We start from the raw sequence: 25,774 nt of genomic DNA, 5'->3' as shown, positions 1-25,774 counted from the left end.
CATATATTAGCTGTATGTCCTTGGACAAATGACATAACCTCTCTGGGCCATTTCTTACATCTGTAAAGGGGGATAAAAATGCTAACCACCTCATATGGTTCCAGTGAAGACATTTAATTAACATATGAATGAACTTAAAGCAGTATCTGGTTCATATCAGCATTTAATATTAGCTCTTATTGTACAGAAGCTTATATTTGGCAAGAGCACAATGACAAAAATATGCATGAAAAAGGTTGAAATTAAACATTTCACAAAGAAATAGCCGTCTTTACTTGGTGGAAAAATGGACAATCGACTTTATGCTTATAACATTTTGTAACAAGTATATGATAGTTTAAAAGAGGGGAAATTATTGGAATAATTATTTTTAAAATGTAGGTCATGTTATCTGTCCTTAGGAAGTTTCAAATTCAAATGAGGACTGAAGTTAAGAACAGCAGTAACTATTGTTTAGGGCAGAATGTGTTAAGTATTACCACAAAGAAAGGAGGGAATTGATCTAGCAGAGGACAGAAAAGACACTTAACAGGGAAGGCAGCATTTGGCTAAAGCCTGACTGAATTGTATTTTGAAGGTGGCATTAAGTACTTGGTAAGATTTACACTTTTAAGACTGAAAAACAATGAACACAAAGGTAACAGTGGGAAAGGAACAACCACTAAGTGACCTGGATTGGTTGGAACACAGGATACTTGAAGGGACAAAACCAGAAAAGCCTGTTTGGAATCCATGAGGGAAGGTCTAAATCTAAATAAATGTTGACTATTTCTGAAGCCAATTGGGTCTGTTCAGATTTTGACTGCCCACCAACTATCTAAAGAAGAACAGATGAGGTTTTAACTCTTATTGAAATATTGCCACCCAGCTCAGATTCTAGCTCCACTTCTGCCGGGTACCACGACATCCTCCAAACCCTCTGCGCTTACTTTGTTCCAAGAAACAAACATTCAGTCTGTCACTAACTACCTTGAGATCGCCCAGTATTCTTACCGTGAAACTTTTTTTTCTGCCTGGGATTTATTTTTCAGGGTTAAAGAGTATATTTGGGTTCAGGAATCAATTGTGATATTTCTTGGTGTTCTTCATATCACAATTCATTTTACCATGAGTCAATGCTAGGGTCTTATTTTTTTTGAGACAGAGTCTTGCTCTGTCATGCAGGCTGGAGGGCAATGGCCCGATCTCGGCTCACTGCAACCTCTGCCTCCCAGGTTCAAGCAATTCTCCTGCCTCAGCCTCCCGAGTAGCTGGAATAACAGGCACCCACTATCACGCCCAGCTAATTTTTGTATTTTTGTAGAGATGGGGTTTCACCATATTGGCCAGGCTGGTCTAGAACTCCTGACCTCAGGTAATCTGCCTGCCTTGGCCTCCCAAAGTGCTGGGATTACAGGTGTGAGCCATTGCACCAGCTGGCTTTTTTTTTCACCAAGTCAATGAATTACTGAGCAAAAGAATGTGTGAACACCCTATATACACAGGAAGGGCTCTCAATCTATCCCATTTTGTTTTTGCAATTCTTATGAAGTGTTTTTGCAATTCTTATGAAGAGTTTTAGATATTTAACAATAATTCCCTCAGTTTCTCTGGGGGATTGGTCCTAAAACCCCACCCTCCAAGGATACCAAAATCCAGGATGCTCAAATCTTTCAAATAAACAGCATGATGTCTGCATATAACCTACACATCCCCTCCTGTATTCTTTAAGTCATCTCTAGATTACTTATAATACTGAATACAATGTAAATGCTATGTAAATAATTGTTATGCCACATTGCTTAAGGCATAATGACAAGGAAAAATATCTGCACATATTCAGGACAGACACCATCATCCACTTTATTTTCCAAATATTTTGTATCTGTGGTTAGTTGAATCCATGAATACAGAACCCACAGATAAAGAGAGCTGATTGTACCCTAGCCAAATCAAATTAGTTTCTGGCCTGAGATGTATTTCTGCTAGCAAAATTTTTAGATGTTAACAAAAAATAATGAGATCCAAGTTTAGAACATTACTAGACTTAAATGAATTGCATAATATTTACAGTTTAAGGCAGCTCATTTGGAGCCAAATCAGCTTCAGTGTTAGAACAAAGAAAGATGTATAACAAGATGAGGTCTAGTTGCCAGTGAGAGGGTGCTCAGTTAAAGTCATGTCATGATGAAGGCCCTGAAGAACAATCTTGAGATGAGAGAACAGAGAGACCCTCTCATATTGTGTTATATTGTTTTATACTCAGTACCTGTTTTAAGAAAAAACAACAAGGAAGTAAAATCAAAGACAGGCAGCCTCGCGGCAGGCCCCAAACCGGACCTGGGCCTGCCTGGCCTAAACCTAGTAGTTAAAAATCAACTCATGACTCCAGAAACCAATGTTATTCATAGATCCCAGACGTTGTATAGAAGAACACTGTGAAACTCCCTGCCCTGTTCTGTTTCTCTCTGACCACTGGTGCATGCAGCACCTGTCACGTACCCCTTGCTTGCTCAAATCAATCATGACCCTTTCATGTGAAATCTTTAGTGTTGTGAGCCCTTAAAAGGGACAGAAATTGTGCATTCGGGGAGCTCAGATTTTAAGGCAGTAGCTTGCCGATGCTGCCAGCTGAATAAAGCCCTTCCTTCTACAATTCAGTGTCTGAGAGGTTTTGTCTGCGGCTCATCCTGCTACAGAGACATACTTTTAATCACTTTCCCTCCATGCTAGCCTGACACAAGCAGGCACGTGCAATGTTTGTCATTTCAACTCAGTTTTCACACGAAAAGTAACACTGGCAAGGATTTTTAAATGACAATACTCAAGGATTGGCAAAGGTGTGATAACTGATCACTGTCCTACATCAATAGGAGTATTAATGGGTTTCAAATTTTTGCAGCATAATTTAATGCATATTGTCAGAGGCCTTAAGAAGTATATACCCTATAATACAGCCATCCTACTTCTAGGAGTTTTTCTAAGGAAATAATCCTGGATGTGCGTACCCATGTAGCTATTAAAACACTTATCACTATACAATTAGCATAGTAAAAACTGGAAACCACCAAAATGTCCTATAATTGTAGACTCATAAGAATAATTTATGACATCATATACCTATACACATGTAGCAACTGGATACAGCCACCAAAAGATGTTCTGGGAAAATATTTACTGACAGAAAAAAAAATGCTCATGGGTATGGTCAGTTTCAGTCAACAGGCTAACAAATATTTCCTGAAAAACAAAAATGTGCCTGATGCTGTTATAGATTCTGGAGATAACAGGTGACAGAAGTGGAGAGAAACATACTATGAACACAAACAAATGAATTGCAGGTACCGCTAAGGGATATAGAGAAGACAAAATAGGGTAATGTGCTAGAAAATGACTGGGAAGATGGGCTGGGGCTTGCTTCGTCTGGGCTGGTCAGGGAAGGCGTATCCTCAGAGGTGACATTTGAATTGAGGCCTGAATTAAGAAGCCACATGCAGATCTGTGGAACATCTTAAGCAGAGGAAACAGTAGCACAAAGCCCTTAGGTTAAGGAGTTTGTAATGTCTAGAAGCCTGTGTATCAGAATGCTAACTCATCATGGTTATTTCCTACTGGTGGGATTACAGATTACTGTGTATTTTCTTGTATTTGCTTAACTGTAATATTCTTATTTTTCTATAATTGACATGGATTAATTTTTAATAAGAAGTAAAAGTTAATATAAGTAATAAAATATTGCTTTCATCCATGTACTTTAGATGGCAGTTTCCCAAAATGATTGCTCACAGTAACAAAGATAAGGCCTTAATCTAGAAAACCAGTAGGGCTCATTCTGTCAACTTCATGATTAAAACAGTCTATTTCATATGTCATTCTTATCTTGGCCCTCTATTTTTTCTGTTTTCTCAGTGATTAAGTTGGGAAGTAATTAATTTGACCAAGGTAAGATATTCCATGGAAGCATAAGAATAGCTTAGAGTTGCATATTTATTACAGAAGCTAGGGGTAGTAACATTAAAACTGTGCATAAATCAGGGCAAGTTTATTTGGACTCAAAGTTACAATAAACAAGTTGGGCACAGTGGCATTTACCTGTAGTCACAGCCTCTTGGGAGGCTAAAGCAGGAGTATTGCTTGAGCTGGCTTGGGCAACATAACAAGACTCTCTCTAATGAGTTATGATAGACAAAATGTATCCCGCTTACCTAGTGTTGAAATGGGGGTGGGGCAGCAATCCCTCATGTATGATTGCCAGTAACACAAATCCACATTTAGATGCAGACATGCTATATATGATCTTACAAACAGGGTTTCTAGGCACCAGCACTTACTGCAAGATTGTCAGGGGTATGTGAATAAGACATCTGCTTTCTATTGATTCTGTAGGGAGCAACTCACTGGATCATCACATTTCTTCCCACTGAAATAAGCACTTTGGTCTTTGGTCTATTTTCTGATAAGATGGTAATAAATGATCCAAAGGAAAACATTCATTTCTAATCATGCTGTATCGTTATTCTCATTTATTTGTATTTAAATTCATTTGACTTGATCTCTAAACACTGATTGTTTGCTGTGGCAATATAGAGATACGTGATTTGAACTACACGGCAGGTTAATTCACTAAAGATATAGAAGGTCTATGGAAAAGGGAGCTATTCTGTTGTAAGTAATACAAAGTTAACACACATTGACAAAAGAAGGGAGAGGCTTTGACCTCTACTGAGCTAAATTTTTATGAGCAATTACACCACAAAATTGAAATTAAATATGTGTGGGATTTGGATTAAGTATACCTTGGGGGATATAGGAGGAGGAGGAATGGATGTTTCGGTGGGGTGGGGAGGAATCACTTTCTGTAAAATTTTGCTTTAATTTGGCTCTGCCTAAGGGATTTTTAGGATTTATCTGATCTCTGAAGTTCTATTCGACTTTACCATTTAATGAAAAGCAGAATATGTTCAGTGTTAAAAGGGGCTCACTGTGTGGAAACTTTAATTAAAATGGAAAGTTTACAAGAATATTTATGTTAAATATTTTTATCTACTCAGTTTTCTTTTAGATACTTCTATTGTAAAACAAAAACAAAAACAAAAAACAAAAAAAAGTTCTTAACCTCTCTGAAGCTGTTACAAGTTTACGGGTTAAAGTAGTTAATAAAACAGACAGATATGGGCTTTCTATAGACAAAAGGACCTCTGAAGTCTTGGTAGGACAGATGATAAAGAACACCATGTTTGCTTGGATTACACATAAATAAAATAAAAATCCATCAGACAAGCATCTTGAATAATAAATAGAGCATTTGGTATTATCTTCAAGTGCTAAAGAATGATCTTTGTAGTTATTCTTATATAAAAATGGTTGCTCTTCAAAAGGCATCATAAAAATATGGTTTTCCTCAAAGAAAATCTCATGGAAATCACATAATCATTAAATGAATTGTTGATTTGGATCTATTTTTGCAAGACTGCTAGTAAAAAGTCAGGATTCAAAAAACAGTGGTAACGTATACACAACTACTTATGGGAATTAATCAAGAAAATTGGAAAACATGAACAAAATGTTGTAGGATTTTCTACCTAGTTCAGCTAAAAATGGGGTCCTTGTCACATTGCCATAAAGTATGAGGCTTGCAGATACTTTCAAGGTTGAGAAAATGCAATTTATTGGGCAAAAAGGAAGAAAAGAGGAAACAGGTACCCTCCGCAGAGTGAGTCCTGCTAGTATATCCTTCCTGCCTCGCAGATTGAATCCCAGGTTCCTCCCAGGAAGAGGAAGGGCCAAGCTCCTCCCTGCTGCAAATGGCACAAACTTCTGTGGCTCCACCCCAACGTGCACACTTTCCACTGCACGGGCTGGTTGGAATTTTTCCAGGAACCCCTTTATACTTGGCTATCTCATTAAGTGATATAAACAAACATCAAATATGAGTCCATTATTGCAGATTCTGCGTTGGATATGACAAACACCAGTCAATTGATTATTGTGTGCAAGTAGTAAAACAGACAACCTAGGAGTAATTTTTACCATTTTTTGCCAACTGAAGGCTATGACTTTACTCAACAAAGAAGTTCTGGACATTGTACCTTGACAATGAACAACTGACAACATTCATAGTCTTTTGACAGTAGAGCTGTAATGAAAGATATAGACAGCATTCTTTTTTAGTAAGTACACAGAATATGTCTGTGAGCAGCTCATTATCTAAGGCTCATGAGATGAGGACTCACCTCCAGGACACCCTGAAGTTGTGGACTATTCGCATACCTTTTCAACAGTTCTATATTTATATATATATTTTCCAGGTTTGTCTCAAAGGTGCAGTATTTTAAATATACACATCAAATTGGATTTTTCTTTAAATGATCTAATTTAATGAGATGGTCTATCCATTGCAAAGTTGTTCAGACTTTGGAAGATGGGACAATGATATTTTAAATTCTCTAAAATATATTTTAGAGATGCAGAAGAGAAGCTCAAACTCAAGATATGACATTTATTTTAAAGGTTGATGAAGCTCAAATATACCATTTTAAACTGCAAGTTGTAATGACATTTTGGAACATTTCAATAAAACATAAAGTACAGACTCCTAAACTATTTTGTTTTCAGACTTATTACAGAACTAAGTGAATAAAATTCTTAGAATATAAACAAAAGCAATGAAGTTTATTAGTAAAATCAAGAAAAAATTATCCTGACATCTAGAAGAATATTGAAACAAAAATTTTTCATAGGTAAACTGCAATGGGTCTCTAAATTTTAGAAGGTAATGAATGACTACAGATGCTTCTATCGCTCTACTCTGGGCTGTAGAGCTCCCTTCCTGTCCTTGGAGCACCTCACAAGCAGTCTATGTCTTGTGACTTCAGGGATGCACTATGAACCATAGCATTGGTGTTGAAGAGTGGATCAAGTAAAGTTTGTCTTGTTTCCTCTTCATATACAATGTAAATTTACATTTCTAAGTTCTGGTATTAACTCCTGTACTCCAGTAGATTCTCCTGTGCACTTCTTGGGAGGCAAGAACCACACTTGAGAGAGTAATGCTGTTAAGTGTTTTCATGCTTTAAATTCTAAGACTTCAAGATTAGGTCCATATCACTCTTCCATCCATGACTATTAGGCTGTGACCCAAATAATGTTTAATTACGCATCTTGCTAACATTCCTTCTGTGAACTATAATCAACTTTGCCTTAACACAATACTTAAAATTGGCCATTTAATATCTTATTAATCCCTTGGTCTCTCGGGAAGAACAATAAAGATGATTGACTATTTTGTATGTAATTTGCCTAAAGATTTAACATTTCTCCACATGTGTAAAGTATTTAGGGACATATATTCTAACTTATACTTAATAGACATTATTAATGAAAATATACTACCCGTAGAATATTCATATACCAAAAGCTGCATTGGAAGAAAGTAGTTTGGGATAAACCTTAGGATTTATCATAAAACCCCAGAACTAAGAGCTGTGTGATTAATAGAAAAGCACAATCTTTAGACATGCTTCCCAGCCGTTCTCAGAACTCTGTGATCTGTGGTCACACCCAGAGCTGAGAGACCAGCTGAACTTTGTAATTGAACTTAATATGGTTAAATACGTTATTAATATATTTCTACAATTTTTTTCAGCTGGTATAGTTAATCATTAAGATAGGCAGAGGTGGACCCATAAAGGGATCTAAAGAATAAAGATAAAATAAAGATAAAGAGAAGGGAAGGACCCAATCAGGTTTCTCTGTGCTTCATTATTTGGTAATCTTGGGAAAGTTACTTTGTTTTAAATTACCTTATTTAAACTGGACAATTTGTACTCCTTTTTTTTTGAGATGGAGTCTCGCTCTGTCGCCCAGGCTGGAGTGCAGTGGCGCAATCTCGGCTCACTGTAATCTCCGCCTCCCAGGTTCACCCCATTCTCCTGCCTCAGGCTGCCGAATAGCTGGGACTACAGGCGCCCACCAACATGCCCAGATAATTTTCTGTATATATATATATATATTTAGTAGAGACGGGTTTTCACCGTGTTAGCCAGGATGGTCTCTATCTCCTGACCTTGTGATCCGCCCACCTCGGCCTCCCAAAGTGCTGGGATTACAGGAGTGAGCCACCATGCCCGGCCCAAATATCATATTTAAGATACACCTGAAATGTAAGTCTCTACAGAAATCCCTGATTTACTTAATGGTAATCAGATAAAAAGCTTTTGCCTTAATGCTTTTTATTGTGCACCTGAAAAGAATTTTACACCCATCACTAGGACCCTTCCTTACCACCCTGGGAAGAACAAATCTCCTTTTCTGAGTGTTCTAGAAAGCCTCAGGTGACAAAGTTGCTACCTATCACAGTTGGCTGCAGACGAGGTACAACTTTCACTTTTCCTTTAATATTTAGTAGTTTTCATTGCTCAGTGTTAAATCTACCTACCATATTCAGGAGATTCATGAGTTTGTGAAGCTAATCCCCCAAGTCAAGAATGTTTCCTCTATAATTGAGGCACGATAATCAGGAAATTTTAAAAGACAGTCATGAAGGGAAAGAATGTTTCTTACCAATAAAATGTGTGTGCTCTCCCAAGCATGCTGTGTTATAATTTTTTTAGATTTGGACAAACATCTAAAATATTCCCAGAAATATTAAAGAACAGTAAACATCAGTTTAGGAAACAACTTTTGAACTACATGGAACCAATATAAAAACTAAAGTTACATTCATTCTGGAAATGGCAACCAACTGAAAGGTACTGTCAGATCTTTGCAAGAGCAATATTATGAGAGGAAGAGAATAAAAACAATCATTTATGGGAAAGCATGGGCACATGTGCACACAGCCATCTACACAGATGTACTAACCCATGGTCATCCACTCGTGTTCCTCTACATACTTTTATATTTGGATACCTCTGAATGTTCTCATTGCTAAGTTTAGCTATGTATTTTTATATGGGCCTATTCATGTCGCTATTTTTCTATATCAACCACTTATACAAAACTCCCCACTCTGTCTAAAACATACAGACCAAAGTGACAGAACATGGACATTCACAACAAATAGGCTAATGGACAGCCTCAAGCTCTTTTGTTTCCACCAGTTGAGTTGTGTCCTGAGATTTAATTTATTTGTCCCAAACCTGAGAATAAAAATATTACAAATGAAATGCAACAAGAAATTTACTGCTCCTATGAAAATTTGGTTAAAAGTATTATAATATTTTGACAATGGACGTAATTAAAAATGTTTTTGAATTCGATGTGGGCAAGAAAATTGTTAAAGATTCGGGAGGAATATATTAACATTCTAGGAAGATTCCACACTCTTTTCTTTAGAAGTGTCTCAGTTCTCATTCTATTTTAAAAAGTGGGTATAGTAGTTGATGAATTTCAGGTGTGGGAGATACAAGAAACACAGTGACAAGTTCTAGCAGTAGATCCTTTTCTAAAGACAAGGACTTGTAACAACCTGTATACCAAAAGATCAATTAAAAGATGCACATTTGTATGTTTTAAGTTAAAAAAATTTAAGGTGTGTATACATGTTTTAAGGACTCCCTGCTTTAACCACATTTTTCAATTAACCAGTTGCCTATTAGTCTGGACCTCATCATAGAAAAACTCTCCTAATACAGATAATTTACCTTGGTCCCATCCTACCAAGTGCTTGAGTCACCTTCCAAAAAGATGTACATGTTGCATGAAAGTATAAAATCAAAGCTGAGGTTTTAAGGAGGAATGGAAAAAACAAGGAGAGAATAATATAGCCAGTTTTATTCAGTTATGAGATTTGGGTCAGTTTAGTTTTCTAATGCCAAAGCAGAGAGACAAATTGACCGCAAGATTCATTGCATCCAAATTAAGAAAAAATAAAAAATGAAAAAGTGGTTGCTCAGGCAAAGCACAGCTTTTCCTGATACCAAGAAAAATCTGATAAAAAGTGGATCAATCTAGCAAAGTTGTTTGGATACTAACTATAGTTGAAATAAGGTACATTCACGAAATGTTTGAAAAACTAAAAAGAACTTCATTATATGGCAGTATTTCATCATAAATTTCCAACATAACCTTGTACTAATAGCAGCTCATTTATTGAGCACTTACCTTACCAGGAACAGGGTTCACGGCTTATGTGGCTGATCTCATTTTGTCCTCACAGCATCCTCCTCACAGAGGGTGAGTGCTATTATTAGCACCATTTTAAAGACGAGGAATCTGAGTCCCAGAGGCCAAGTAGTTGGGCCAAAGTTGTAGGGCTACCAAGCGGAAAACCAGCTCCAGCATGCTAAACCACTTTCCAGCACAAGGCTGAACTTTTCTCTTCTCAAGTATTTGCAGTTCGTACTACTGAGCCTACTCCTTGGACAGCGTCCCTCAGCTGCTTTTGCTTGCAATCGTTCTCATACCTGACTACACACATATTAGAATTACCTGGGAAGCTTTAAAAAACAAGCCTTTTGGCTCCACCCTAAGTAGCTCTGATTCAATCCATCTGGGGAGGGACTTGGCATCAGTATTTTTTTTTTTTTAAGTCACCTTAGGTTGTTGACCATTGAAGGTGAGGCAAACACCTCTTTATACTTAATGATAAATGAAGATTTGCAAAATAAGTATCCTGTCAAATACATTGGGGGCTGGTGTGATTGCACAATGGCCCATTGTGCTGCTGCTCTTGGCCTGGCCCTATTTTGGGAAGCTCTAATGAGAGTTGATACACTTATAACACCTCACTTTGTCAGCTTTGTGGCTTCAGTCACAATTCCGTGTTAACACAAAAAGTTTCATTGACATTACATTACATTAATTTGTGGTCAGCCTTGAAAGACTCCTCTGATTATCTTTGCTATGTAACAAATCATCTCAAAACCTAGCGGCATGTAACACCACCATTTCGTCATGCTCACAGATTCTATGGGTCAGAAACTTGGATATCGCAAGGCAGGTGTGGTTTATCTGTGCTCCACAGTGTAGCAGCTCCAGCTGACTTGATTGTACTGGGCAGGAATTATCTGGAGGCTTCTTCATTTATAGATCTTGCCTGGGCTGGAATGACTTGAAGGCTGGCTGCAGCTGAGACTTTCAACTTTAACACCTTACACCTGGGCTCTCCACATGGCATGGCCTCCTCCTCATACGTTCTGAGCCTCAGGATAGTTAGGCTTTTCACCTGGCAGCTTGGGGCTCTGCGAGTGAATGTTTATTCCACCTGACATCCATGGTCTTTTCAGCTTCTTGGTTTTTTCTGTCCCTACTTTGGACAATTATTTTGCATAATTTCTGCTGAACTGTAGTGGTTAAAAACAGTCACAAATCTCCTCAAGAGGAGGAGACCAAAAGCCCCACAAGTGCTTTTTAGCCTCAAGGATAAAATCCATTATTATGTTTCCTTCAAAGTATATAATTACCATCTTAATAACTGTTTAAATATTTATTGAATAAACTGGTAGAGCCAATTCATTATATAGTTTATAATGGTTTTTATACCTGTTGGAAGATAAATATAACTGTATTTAAAGTGCACTTTGCGGGTGGGCGCGGCGGCTCACACCTGTAATCCCAGCACTTTGGGAGGCCAAGGCGGGCGGATCACATGAGACCAGGACTTCAAGACCAGCCTGGGAACATGGCAAAACCCCGTCTCTACTGAAAATACAAAAATGAGCCAGGCGTGTTGCCACACACCCGTAATCCTCGCTACTTAGGAGACTGAGGCATCAGAATCGCTTGAACCCGGGAGGTGGAGGTTGCAGTGAGCCGAGATGGTGCCACTGCACTCCAGCCTGGGTGACAGAACGAGACCCTGTCAAATAAATAAATAAATAAGTAGTGCATTTTGCAGTGCATGTACTGTTACAATCTAACTGAAGTATTTTATTGTTACCCCTGCTTAAAGCACTATAGATGCATAACTATGTCTGTCTAACTTCATTCCATAGTGAGACAGAGACGCTTGGTTTCAAACATTTTTCCTTGAATATTACTGTGCAAGTTGTGCTAAAACATAATAATAAAATAAATAAATAAATAAATAAATAAATAAATAAATAAATAAACAAAGTGCCCTTTGCTTAGCAAAGAATGCATCTAATCAGGCTCATTCTGGGTGGTCAGAGCAGGTTGCTTATGGAGAAGAGATCCACGCCACACTCTACTTTCAAACAGCTTTTCATCAATAGATAGCATTGCTTATAAATGGGGTCTGGGAAAAAATAATGTCCTCAGTCAAGCTAATCAATTTTTCTAGATAATAATCCAAAGTGAATGTTGTATAGTATTATTACTTACCAATGTCTGTGATAAGTACAGCCAAGTTTGGGGTTTTCTGGATACTTCTTTTAGTTTTCCTTTAATTTCCAGGGAGCAAGTTATAATTACAGGGTCTTTCAGTGATGTTTTAAGGATTATTTTCATCTCACTGCTGTGTTTCTTATAAAAATGGAAAGTCCCAGATTTGTATTGGCAGATTGAATTAAAATTCATCACTCGCTGCATTTTTTCCAGATCTATTTCTTAATTACTTAAACTGATTTAGGTAATTAGTTGGCTCTGTACCAATCCTTTACTAAGTTTAGTTTGAGTTTTGTTTCAGTGTTGTCATAGGATGAATAATGGCCTCTTAAAGACAGCCAAGTCCTAATTCTCAGAACCAGTGAATATGGGTACCTTGCTTTGTAAAAGAGACTTTGCACGTGTGATTAAGTTACAGATCTTGAGGTGAGAGATTATCCTGAGTTGTTGGGTTGGGCCAACGTAATCACAAGAGTCTTTATAGGAGGGAGGCAGGAGATCAGAGTGACTAACAGCAGATAGAGGCAAGAGGTTGGGATGACATGAGAATGAGGTCAAGAGCCACAGAATGCAGATGGCCTGAGAAGCTGATGGAGGCAAGAAAAGAGATTCTTCCCACGTCCCAGAAGGAACCAGCCCTGCCAGCACCTTGACAGTAGCCCAGGGAGACTGATTTTGGATTTCTGACTTCCAGAACTATAAGAGAAAAAATTCTCATAGTTTTAAACCATTCATTTTATGGTAATTTGTCACAGTAGCCATAGGAAACTAATACAAACATTGACGTCATTCAAGACATACAGCTGTACATTTCATTTGATTGGTTGAACTATTGGTGTTAATATTTATTCCTACACCAAGTATCTAAGTTTACTTCATTGCTGACAAAATGCAAACTACTGTTGGCTTAGATTTTATTGATGACTTGAGAAAATGTTACATATGTTCATCTATAAGGAAACCACTAAGTTAAAATTCAGAATTAAAAATCAGATAGAGTGGCTAGTCATTTTACTAAAGGTTGTTTTGTTTATCAGAGGCAAATTTGCTGCATGAGTCATAAATATCATGGAGCCACACTAAAACATTTCAAAAGTGAGTCAACTTACAAAACTGCAATTTGCTTCCAAACTCTTCAAGTACATCTATTGCATAAAGAAATCAAGCAAGGAAGTAAGTAATGAATGTAATGAACATAATGAATACTTAAAATCCATTCAAATACTCCTAAAAAAATTTTTTAAGCACAAAGCGCTGTCAAATAGGCTTGGCATTATTAGCCAAATCTTTTTCCTTAGATTCTCCATTTGTGCCCAAATGTACTGAGTTATTGTAAAAATAAAATAGATAAATTATGTGGCGGTGCCTAGATTAGTATCTGGCACATGGTAGGTGTACAATAAATATCAGCTGAGTGTGAATGGAAGGGGTGTTGGCAGCTGCATAGCAGCAGATCTTGTTCATTGGCAGGTGATGGATGCCACCTCCAGCTTAGAACTGAGAGAATGCCTTTTCCTCCCTTTCAATAAAAAAGAGGATAGAAAAGGTCCCTTCACTCTGGACCTGTGCCAGGGCCTCCAGTTACTAATATTAGTACAGTAAATAACTAGTGTCTGCATGACATGTTTTCAGGCTGTCACATCTTAACAATGTTAGAGAATCTGTGAACAAGAAGTGAATTTTGAAGTACTTAATATGTGTTTTACTTCAGAGTTCCCTTAACAGCAAGATAACAGATCTAAGAACAAGTGGTTATTTTAGTAGATCACTTTTGTTCAGCATTTAGGCAAATACCTGATTGATTAATTGCTCTTTCTCTCTTCTTTTTGTCAGTTAAATGTTAGTAAAATATTCTCTCTCAATGTAATGTGGAGTGTATTGTAAGCGGACTTACTGTCATTGACTGTACACATGAGCTGTTCCAGAATTTAGCTACATGGCTGAGAAGCCATGAGTAAAGAATAGGAAACTTTTTTTTTTTTTTTTTTTTGAGACAAGGTATCCCTCTGTCACCCAGGCTGGAGCAGTGCAGTGGCACGATCACAACTCCACTGCAGCCTTGACCTCCTGGGCCCAAGGGATCTTTCCACCTCAGCCTCCTGAGTAACTGGGACTGCAGGAGTACCCCACCACATCCAGCTAACTTTTATTTTTTGTAGAAACAAGGTCGAGGCTGCAGTGAGCCATGATCATGCCACTGCCTGGGTGACTGTGAGACTCTGTCTCAGTGTGTGACCCCCAAATGCAGTAAAGCTCTCTTTCCAATCTGAAACTATATAAATCAATGTTTTAAGCTAGTTGTCCTTTCCAACATAGTATAAATTATTTTTATAGAGGAGTGATTCTCAACCAAGGGAAATTTTGTCTCCTAGGGGACATTTGACAATGTTTGCAGACATTTATGTTTGTCACAACTGGGGGTGGAGTGCTACCAGCATCTAGTGGGGAGAGTGCAGAGATGCTGCTAAACAACCTTTTGTGCACAGGACAGCCCCTGCAACAATGACCCCAAACATCAGTAGTGCCAAGGCTGCGAAACCCACGAATAAGCTCATGTAGGGAATGACATGGGTTAGGGAAGGGAGCTTGTTATGAGCGAAAGCTAGCAGTTGTGTTCCCTGTGAACATTTTGCTAGTTGCCTAGTTGCAATTTTGCAATGTCGATGATTACTTAAGAGGAAGTAAAGCATGCTCAGACTGAGTGGGAGATGCAGATGTAAACTTTCTTAACTATGATAAGGTTCCTCTGCCAAGGACACTTAGAAATATGATTTGTGCATTTACAGAAATATAAGACATTTAAATGATCCATCTTCTTAGTTTTACTTTATTTCTGAAGAAAGCACTCGCATGAAATTCTATTCTTTTGCTATTCTTACGCATAGCAAAAGAATTCTCTGATGGGAACTCCTCACCGTACCAGGAAATGTATTCACAGTGGAAAGCCCTACATACTTTCTTGCAGAGGCTCAAGTCCACCCACACTAGGCAAGGCATTGCCTATAAATGCTCAATATTCAAAAGCGTAGGCCAGTAGTTGGGTCACCACCTGGGAGCTTGTTAACAGTGCAGAATCTCAGGCCCTACCCAGACCTACAGAATCAGAGTCTGCATTGTAACAAGATTCTTCAGGGATTCCCACACATGTTCAAGATCAAGAAGTACCGGAATGATCTTCATTCCATGGTAATAAAGCCCTAATATTTGAGATTGCAAGTAAAATGGATTTTATTCTTATCAAAATATGTGGGGATTTGTTTATGACTAGCAATGCTGGATTGGGAAAGTTGGTTTACCTCTTAAGCTTCAGTACTGTCATTTCTATAAAGAAGGAGTGAAGATGAGAAGATCTCTAACTTCTTTTCACACACTGTAGGGAATATCATGGTTTTTTTTTTCCAGTGTAAACAGAATCCATACAGTCCGGGTTGTCCTGCTGAGGGTAAACGTAAAAACCAGAGGGTCTCTGGCCAGTAGATGCCAGAGGTGCACAGAGCTATGTTAATAAACAGTAACTGAATTCTTATGCAATTCCACCTCCAACCTCGAAACTGAGCCTACTGAAGGGGTGTGCCCCTTGGTTGGCACTTGGGCCAATTCTTTGCATTGGCATTCTCTGCCTTAATGTTTGGCTGAACATTGTGTATAAATTAACCCATTACTCAGAACCAGCAGAGTCTGCAGAAGTGGGCTCTGCCTGGGAGTGCCAAGGGGTAGCTCCTGGGCCATGCCCACTGCTCCTGGCCCCTGGCCACCTCACTCGAGTGTTGAAGTAGAGGTTGTCCAGCTACATTCTAGCAAACACTGTCTGAATATAGACAGGCTGGGTGTGGGAGGATCTTATAGGACAGCTCACAAAGATAAAATGTGATCTACAATTCAACTTGTTTCAAAAACTACCTCTGGCAAGTGATTTGGGGAGATAGTACTTTTCCTTTTTTTGGTGCATTCAAGAGACTGCCTTAGTTTGAATGCTGTAATTATTTCCCACTGCACACATATATCAAAACCTCACATTGTACACTTTAAATATATATAATTTTTGCTTGTTAATTATACCTCAATAATTATACCTCAGAGCTGGAAAAACATACATATTTGGATATTAGACTACATGTGAGGATACAAAAATGCTTCATTATATATAACCTAATATTTTAAATAAAATATTTGGTTGCCCAAAATTTACAAACACATGCAAAATAGAAAAGAGCAAGAGACTGCAAGATCACACTTGCAAGCCAAATCACAGACTCCACCACACCTCTGTTCCTATAAAATAATGGAGGGACCTTGAAAGTTACTTTTCCTTTGAAAAAGATGGAGTAATTAAAGTAGAAAAACAAAAGTTATTTTTACTATAAACTTACTATATTTACTAAACTTACTATATTTAGTTACTATAAACTTACTGAACTTAGTATATTTTCCTATACTAGGGTATAGGAAATATATGTTTACTATTGTATAGGTTGCCAGTGTAAACTGCTCTATGATCTAAAGTTGTGAATAATGCCACATTTCTTTGTTTACCAAGTCAAATTAGAACTAGGCCCAGCTGCCAACCATCAAGTGGCAGAAAGTCCAGATTACCTTCTCTCTCTGGTCATTCAATAATTCGGAAGGCTTGAGCCTTGCCTCTGGCAGATGGTGAGGTTGGAGGCCTGGGGTGGGTGTCCAAACTGGTGGCTACTGCAGACCCCGTGCTGCTCCTCATGTCAGGCTCTGCTCACACTGGTTCACTGCCATTGCAGTCCCACATATGTTCAGCTTCCTGCCTGGCCAGGGCAGCCCTCCACGGATGGATTCACTCCATGGTGAGGTTACTCCATTCCCACTGTCCCATTAGGAAGAGTTTGGACCTTAGACATAGAAAAGACTAGCCCTTCCACTTCCTAGAAGGAGAATGTTTTTCATACCTGGCTAAAGAGCCACAGGGTTCACTCCTCCTGCCCCTCCATGAAGGGCACCCACAGAAGAGACACATACAGGTTAAGTTTCCAGCCGGTCAGCCTGCTTTACTGAGTATGTTAACTTTATAACACTTTCTTACATCTAATTAGAGATAGAGCCGATATTTGAGTCAACCAAGGAACTTAAAAAATGCAGATGGATCTCTGCTGGAGCAAAGCTGTGTTTTTTAAAGCTCTGTGTGTGTTTCCAGTGATCTGCTGGCTTGGGAATCACTGGAGAAAGGAAAAGCGCATACTTAGGAGTCAAATAGCCCAGGATTGTGATTCAGCTCTGCCACTCACTGTTCCTACGAACTTGGGCAAAAAATCACCTCTCTGAAACTGTAATTATTATTATTTAATTTGTAAAATATGTTTAAAAAAAGAATCTCAGTCTTTCTTCTATCACAACGGTAAAAATTATAAAGCAGTCATTACTACTTGATGAATTTTTAAGCACTGTATTGGGAGTTTGCTTTGTTACAATCTAAACTGTTTGGAGAGCAATTGGCAGTTATTTTTAGATATTTTAAATGTACATATCCTTTGTTGCCGATATGCCAACACTAAGAATTTAATGAACCAAAATGTCTCCAAAAGTGCACAAAGATGCACATACAAAGATAATTATTTCTGCATTGTCAAATAGTAAAAAAATGTAAACAGCCTAAATTCTCATTAACAGGGAGTAGATTAGATAATTTGTGTTGCAGGAATACATTAAATCACTAACCATATTCTTGTAAAAAAAATTGACTTACATATACAATCATGCAATCAACACCTTAACAGTGAAAAAGCTACACACACACACACATGCACACACACACACTACATTGAAATGATTGCTTACAAATAGAATACAAAGGTATGTATTAATACCTTCATATTCACAGGTCATTCAAAATGGCTACCTTTGAAGACTGGCTTAGGGAGATGGTAATTTCGCTTTATTTATTTATCTATTTATTTATTTATTTTTGAGATGGAGTCTCACTCTGGTGCAGTGGCACGATCTTGGCTCACTGCAACATCCGCCTTTTGGGTTCAACCAACCGCCCGCCTCAGCCTCTCAAGTAGCTGGGATTACAAGCATGTGCCACCACACTGTGCTAATTTTTTCTATTTTTAGTAGAGACGGGGTTTCACCATGTTGGCTAGGCTGGTCTCAAACTCCTGACCTCAAGTGATCCATCTGCCTCAGCCTCCCAAGTGCTAGGATTACACGTGTGAGCTGCTATGCCTGGCCTTGCTTTTTGTTTCACGCATTCCTTTACTCTGAAATTTTTGCAATAGCAAGTGCTACTTTTGTAGATTTTTTTGAATGTTTATTAATGCTTGACTTTGTACAGTGGACATATATTATTTCTGTAAGCTGAAACAATACAGATGAACAATTTTTGATTATATAATATTACCAATCCTACCACTGTTTAGTCATCAACATACTACAAACTTATTCACTGCATATAATTTATTGTATCATAGGCCTTTCTTCTCTGGACTCTGCATGAATAAGTGGCTTCCTTCTAACTGACACATTGTGCCAGGTGATCGACTCTACAGAGTAAGCAGCCATTTACTAATTTCATGGGGGCAGTTGGAAAAGAGAAAGACACAGATGTGACACAGGACTTCTCAGAAAACTACCACTTAAGTCCATTTCCTGGACTTTCTTCAGCACAGCAAACTCTGTCCTTTTGAAAGTGCTCCTTCTTCTATTAGTGGCTCTCAACTAAGGGCGATTTCCTCCCAATTCCAAGGGAGCATTCAACAATGTCTGGAGACATTTTTTGGTTATTACACCTGGAGGTGGGCGTGTTACTGATATCTATAAGTGTAGAAGTCAGGAATGCTGCTGAATGTCCTACAATGCACAGGACAGCCTTTTCTATACAGAAGACTTCTCTAGCACAAATAGTGCTGAGGAAGAAAACCTTGCTCTACATAGAGATGAAAGGGGCATTCCTTTTAAGTGGTGAGGAAATGCTATGCTTGCCTCAAAAAGTCAGCTTGTACCATTCATAACTGTATTGATGGTTTGTGTCAAACTTTTTAAATTCTCATGGATTTTTAACTAAAGCAATTAAGGAGAACTGGAGGTTCTAGATCCTTTAATGGGTATATTTCCACCATCATAAAATCAGAAAAAGAATCAGCTACTATGAACTTTATTGACGTGAATTCCAAATTGACTATGAATGTTAAATGCTCTCTCAGCATCAGTTATATCTAGTACCACAGCTTCTAGCTAGTCAGGGTTGTGACCAGAATAATTTTTCTTCCTTTCTTGACATTTTTTGGTTTGTTCTTTTTTCTAAATCATTCTCAAAAAGTGTGTGTGTGTGTTGGGGGCAGAAGGGATGGAGAAGGACTTGAATTTGATTAGAACAAGAATACATTAAATAAAATTGTATGTAGCGTGAACAGAAGATCTAAATGCAAAATAACAGCAGAGAAAGTGGAGAGTAGCAGGTTAACACAAGCTAGTGAGAGGTGAAATGATAACACAATTGTGCAGACACGTAAGGACATAATTCATTACTCTAGTTGTGTCCTGATTTGGTTTTGAGCTTCCTGGTGTTCGAAATAAAAAGGGAATCATTTATAATTTGTTAGGGAGAAAACAGGCTGTTTTCTTAGTTCTAACACTTAAATAAAAGGCCTATGGATCTTTTCTAAGAGGTTTAACTATGTACCCTAGAGTAAATAGAGTAATATGTCTCATAAGGAAACTAAGACAAAAACAACACAACAAACCTCAGTGAAACACTTTCTGCAGATGGCCCAAATGATAGAGCTGAACCACAAAGAGTTATCTGATAGTCAACTTTGAGCAGAAGAAATTTTAAGAATATCTTTATAAGTGATGTGGAGAAATGACCATATCACTTATAAAGATTATATACTTTAGGTGTGGAGATAACATTAAACTCTTCCACACGGTGAAAAGCTAGATTGGGGGATGGGGTAGAAGAGTATAGGAAATTCCTGTAAATCTCTGTGCTTAGGCAGAGAAATGTCAGATAAGTTTAACGTGGACAGATGCATCATTTGTATTCCAAAGACTATCTTAAATAAGAACTCTGGGCCACAGGGATCATACAAGAAAAGAGCCTGGGATCTTTTATCATAAATCAGGTTTTATTTCAGTATTTTCCTTGGAATGCTAGCACCATGTGATAAGCTCTGAAAATGGTTTCAGTGTCAAATGAGTTTGAAAAATATTGCATACCAAATTCCACTTTTTGGAAAATTACAACATATATTAATACATTAGAGACCTGCAGAAAAGGAATCTGATTAACTTTTATTTGCCCAGTGTTTCCCAAACTTATTTGATAATGAAATCTGCATGTTAACATCTTGTGTGATAGATATTCTGTAAAACACATATTGAAAAACATTTTGTAGAATGTTTCTGAAGATATTGACTCAATGTACTATTGAGATTAAAATCACTAAGAAAATGTCATAGTGAAAAATGTTACAGGAACAGTGGACATTAACTCAGTGTTCTTGCACGCCCAGGGCCAGAATAGAATTCTGGTATATCTACACTTCAAACAAGTGTACAATGGAAGAATGGCCTCCTCAAAACCCCAAATAGCTGGTAAAAATTTATTATCTATTAAATGTCTGGCACATGGGTGATACTCAGAAGTGAAATTTCCTTTCTATACTATAAAATACGTTGGGCAATTTGACTTTTGAAATGAATTTTTAAATGCTGTAGTTTGCAAATGGAAGGAAAATACGGGAGTCTATTATCCAAGTATTGTGTTTTCATTTTAAACTGAAATATTCTCATAACTTTTTAAATATCCAATTTGCAATTTAAGCTTTTTCTTCAATACGTACACAAATGTAAGAGTAAATTTTGTAAGTGGCAGAGGCACACATAATTTTCCAGAAAAGATGGAATTTTGGAAAGAACAAAGAGAGTCATCTTGAATGTCCTATAATAGATGGCACTGATGTCCACTGAGAGACATTTAATTTCATATCTCACTTGAATCAAGGAGAGAAACCCCCTGAAAGATTGGTCAGCTAAATAGCTAAATCATTCTAAAATTTTGTTATATTAATTTACTATACAAATGAGAGGCACTTCAGACAGAATAAGTATTAATTTTCTCACATTCTATTCTCAATTTCCTCAACCATGGGAATAATAACTCCTCAATAGATTCTACAACAGTAATCCTGCCTTATTCCTTGGGATTAGCCCATAGTTGAACATAGAAACTAAGGGAAATTGTATATCCTTGATGCATGTAGTTAAACCAATGGTTCAACACTTATGGTATCCTGTCAAAGACCACCATGAGATATTTTTAAACGTTTGAACTTGGAAGTCAGATGACTTGAGTAATCCTAGCTACTCAGGAGGCTAAGGCAGGAGAATTGCTTGAACCCGGGAGGCAGAGGTGTGGTGAGCCGAGTTCACGCCATTGCACCCCAGCCTGGGCAACAAGAGCAAAACTCCATCAAAAAAAAAAAAAAAGATACCAGTTACTAGCTGTGTGGTACTTAATAATGTTGGATTCACCCTTTTTCATAAGAACTCACCTTCTAGTGTAGTAGTCAGAATCAATTCTGATAATGGATGTAAAATTTCTCTGCAAATAAAGTTATGAACAAATGTATGCTGCACTATGTCCAGAAAAGAAGAGCTTTTGTGACAGTTTTGGGTCACTTTTCTCTTTTAATTGTCTTTTCTTAGAGCTTACTGGATGATAATATCATGATACAGGTACAAACTTGGTTTTTTTTTTTTTTCATATACAAACATCTTAAGATGTATAGCTGTAAAAAGTGTCCCCAAAATAGCTTGGTTAATTTTAAATGCAGAACTAACACTTAAAGATGTGTAACTGACATTGTTTATGTAATGTCTAACCCACTGTAATACAGCCATTTTTCTTCCAGGAATCGGGCCAATTAGTAGGATTATTGCAAAGACCAGACATTTATCAGGACCCTTTTGCAGAAACACATGTGGGGCTGTAAGCGATGCATTTCCTGGCTTCTGACATGAGCTAAACATCTGTTCAAGGCAAGGCTGTAATGAAACTGTGAGTTGGCTATTCTTCCACATTTCTTTGCAATACCAAGGCAAGGCTGGAGCCCAGAAGGCACAACTGTCAGCCTCGTCAAGTGGAGGTTCTTTTGTAGGTCCCAAGGCATCTGAGAGTGGAGAGTGATTGGACTCCGGTGAAGACTCCAAGATGGCGATCGTCACCTCGGATACCCTGACTCAGCATTTCCGGGTTCACCTTTCCTGTTCCCGCCACCCCGACTAACGCGCATACCCACTAGGGCGTGTCACACTGAGAAGTGCGAAACTCAACCGACCCCGCCCCTACCCCGCCCACTCCTCACCCAGCATCCATAAAAGCGCGCTGCCCCTTTGGCACAGCGCGACTTCCCTGGCCCTCACCCTGCGGACCAGTGAACGTCGCCCGAGAGCTCAATAAAGAAGATTTTTGCCCTCTTTGTCTCTACTCTCGGCCTTGTTGATCCACGGTGCCCTTCCATTGCCTTTCAGAGAGGAGGAACAGGAAGTGCTGCCAGACCTTCCTGGTCTTCCCCTGCAGAAGTTATCAAAGCGAGGGAGAGGTACAGAAAACAGCTCTCCTATTTTTCTCTAGCAATGGAGGAGTAAATGCATCTCTTGGCTTCGTTAAGATCTGTAACTATTGTATTAGTGTCCCATTGCTGCTGTAACAACTTACCACAACTTAGCGGCTTAAAAAACCCAAATGTATTATCTTAACAGTACTAAAATCAAGGTGCTGATAGAGCTGTGTTCCGGTGGCAGCACTAAGGGAGAATTAGTTTCCTTGCCTTTTCTACCTTTTAGGGGCAGCCTGCATTCCTTGGCTTGTGACCCTTTATCTTCAAGGCCATCATCATTTCGTCTTCAACTCTCTCTCTCTCTGACCTCTTCTTCTGTTATCACATCCCCTCCTCTACCCTCCTTTTATAAGGACCCTTATGATTATATTAGCACCTCCCCATCTCAATGTCCTTAACTTAATCACACATGCTTAGTACCTCTTCTGTCTACCTCAGCTATCTTAGTCATCTTTATGGCTTTTTTGAAAAACTGCCTTTTAAACATAAGATTTCTTTTTTAAAAAAGTATTTCTAACTTAATCATGTGTAAGACTAGGGTACTTGTATTAACCTCATGTGGATGTAGTGAGTAAATGAAATAACCTGAATTAAGCAACTGGCAGAAAAACAGAGCAAAGCACATACATGATGCTGTTAGGTCTACTCTCTGAAAGAGCTCTTAATTAGCAGGTGCAAAGCCTAGATCTCTCTCCACCACTACCTGTGTGACATGAACAGGCTACTTTGCTTTTTTGGCCTTTGTTTCCTCAGCTCTAAGTGTGTAACTTGAGTTTTCTCATCACCCTGTGAGAACTGGTAATAATGACTCAAGTTTTAATATGACCCCACCTATGAAAGGAAGGACTTACAACCTCCCCACAGTCTCACCCATTTATTTTTATAAAGGTATTAAGAGCATGCTTCACATGGATTCACCCAGTGAACTCTCTCAAGTCTTTCCATTTGGGGCCACTTTGGTTTACTCTGGTCCAGCAAAGAAAACAGATAATAGGAATAGGAAATAACAGATGATTTAAGACAACTGTGACTGGGAACATTAAAGAGGCCAAAAAGCAAAGAATTTCATAGACATTGCAAATAACCATAAGTTAAATGACAGCCTCTGGAAAGACAGGATTGAAACCATTATTCATAGCCATCATCCCATTACTGAGGCACTACTTCTACACTGAGCCAATTCATCTCCTGTAAAGGCTGCAAAGCTTTATTTGCCAACATTTTATCTAACAGCACTCATGGATAGCATAGTTCACTTCCAATATTCTCTCTACATCATTGTATTTACTTTCTGCATCCTTATTTGGATAATTTAAATCCTACCATAAAAGAATATGTGGCAGCTTACATTAAAACTTTAAAAAAAGGATGTGATATCAAGAGGGATGTAACAAATGAAGTAGGAATACCAGTAAGGCAGAAACACACACACTTTTGCCTGAAATAAAGGCAGAAGGAAGCTGTTGCATATAAGTAAAAAACTGAATTCTATGTTTCCTGGAAATGTACAAGAAGTAAGCAAATTATACAGAATTTTTCCAGAAAGGACAAGTATATTTTAAGTCTGAACTCTGACTTCTGCACCTCATAGAATAATGGGCAATGTAAAGCACCCTTAGGAAAAGTTTTTACTCAACGGGCAAAACGGTAAATTTGCCTTATAATTATGATGATGATGGTGGTGGTGGTGGAGGTGACGTTTTTGATAGAAAAGTATTTTTCCTATTATGAGGTTTCCGTGAAGAAGGATAAGTTTTCTTAGCCTCTTGACTCATGAAAAAGGACAGGAGGCAGAGAAATACTAAGTAGAAAAGGGTGGGGTCCCCGACAAGGGTTCCACCCTCATGCCTGAACCCGCAGCCCTAAATGAGAACTTCACATCCTTGCTTTCCCACCTGAATGTTGCCTTTTCCAAAACCACCCTGGCCTACCCCACTTCCTACCCTGTACCCATAAAAACCCCAAGCACCACTGGCAGGAGAGCAGAGAGGAGCGGCAGAGAAGGAAAGAAGAGAAGCAGCAGCCGGATGTCAGATAAATGGCTTGATGGCGGGACTTTAGAGAAGAGTTTGGCCAGGGGTGGTGGAACTCCAGGGGAAGATTATCTTTCCACTCCATTCTCATTCCAGCTCCTGTGTCCACTGAAAGCCACTTCTCCCACCCAATACAATCCTCCACATACATCACCCTTCAATTCATTTGTGTGACCTGATTCTTCCTGGATGTCAGAGAAGAACGTGGGCACCAAGAGGGCAGGGTGTAAAAGGCTGCCACCCTGATCCTCCACTGAGCTGGTTAATGCATAGCTTCCCACAGATGGCAAATGCTGAAAGAGCACTGATTGTAACACATGCCCTCTGGGGTCCCAGGGTCACAGATACCCCCGCCTGGATGGCAGAGCTAAAAAAGCATTGTAACACACTTAGATGCTGCTGCAGGGCCTGCACAGAACCTGCCTCCACCTGAGAGGAGCAACTGGCTGGTTCCAGCATTTGTTCACTCCTGCTCCTGCACCTGCTGACCTGCGTGCTCCCCCTTCCATGAGAGGTTCAGAGCTGTGGGCTGAGTAAATGAGCCTACCCTTCACGTGTCCTGTGAAGGGGTGTAGGGAAATAGCCCTTCTCATCATCACTTAATTCTCCCCATGGTAGAAGGCAAAAGTGGGTGGCAGCCACTGTCCACATTCCTCAAATATGTGAAGCAAATCTGTCAATGGTACTGGGTATGAAGAACTTGGTCTCTTTCTCTGCTTTTGTCTATCTAGAATTGTAGGAGTCAGGGACATGGAAACTAGGTTGGCTCTTTCCAGTCAGAGTATCCCAGAATAGTATGTTCTTGGGTTTAGACTGGAGCTGGGGGAATGGGGTGGGCCATCCTCCTTTGGCTCTCGGGCTAAGTTATGGTGACATGTTTAA

At 38.7% G+C, this 25,774-nt stretch overlaps 1 long non-coding RNA gene across 1 annotated transcript in view; it reads left to right on the top strand.

Moving 5' to 3' along the window:
* Nucleotides 1–22,704, top strand: part of LOC129523780 (uncharacterized) — a 37,104-nt gene extending 14,400 nt beyond the window's left edge. The window contains exons 2-3 of the long non-coding RNA XR_008667391.2: nt 22,152–22,297; nt 22,398–22,704. This is a non-coding gene — a long non-coding RNA (uncharacterized lncRNA). The remainder of the gene's footprint in view (nt 1–22,151; nt 22,298–22,397) is intronic.
* Nucleotides 22,705–25,774: the final 3,070 nt, after the last annotated feature.

This window comes from Gorilla gorilla, chromosome 6, assembly GCF_029281585.2.
Source record: "Gorilla gorilla gorilla isolate KB3781 chromosome 6, NHGRI_mGorGor1-v2.1_pri, whole genome shotgun sequence".
NCBI classification, from domain to species: domain Eukaryota; kingdom Metazoa; phylum Chordata; class Mammalia; order Primates; family Hominidae; genus Gorilla; species Gorilla gorilla.
The sequence above is the reverse complement of the archived record's forward strand: the minus strand, read 5'-3'. Positions and strand labels throughout refer to the sequence as shown.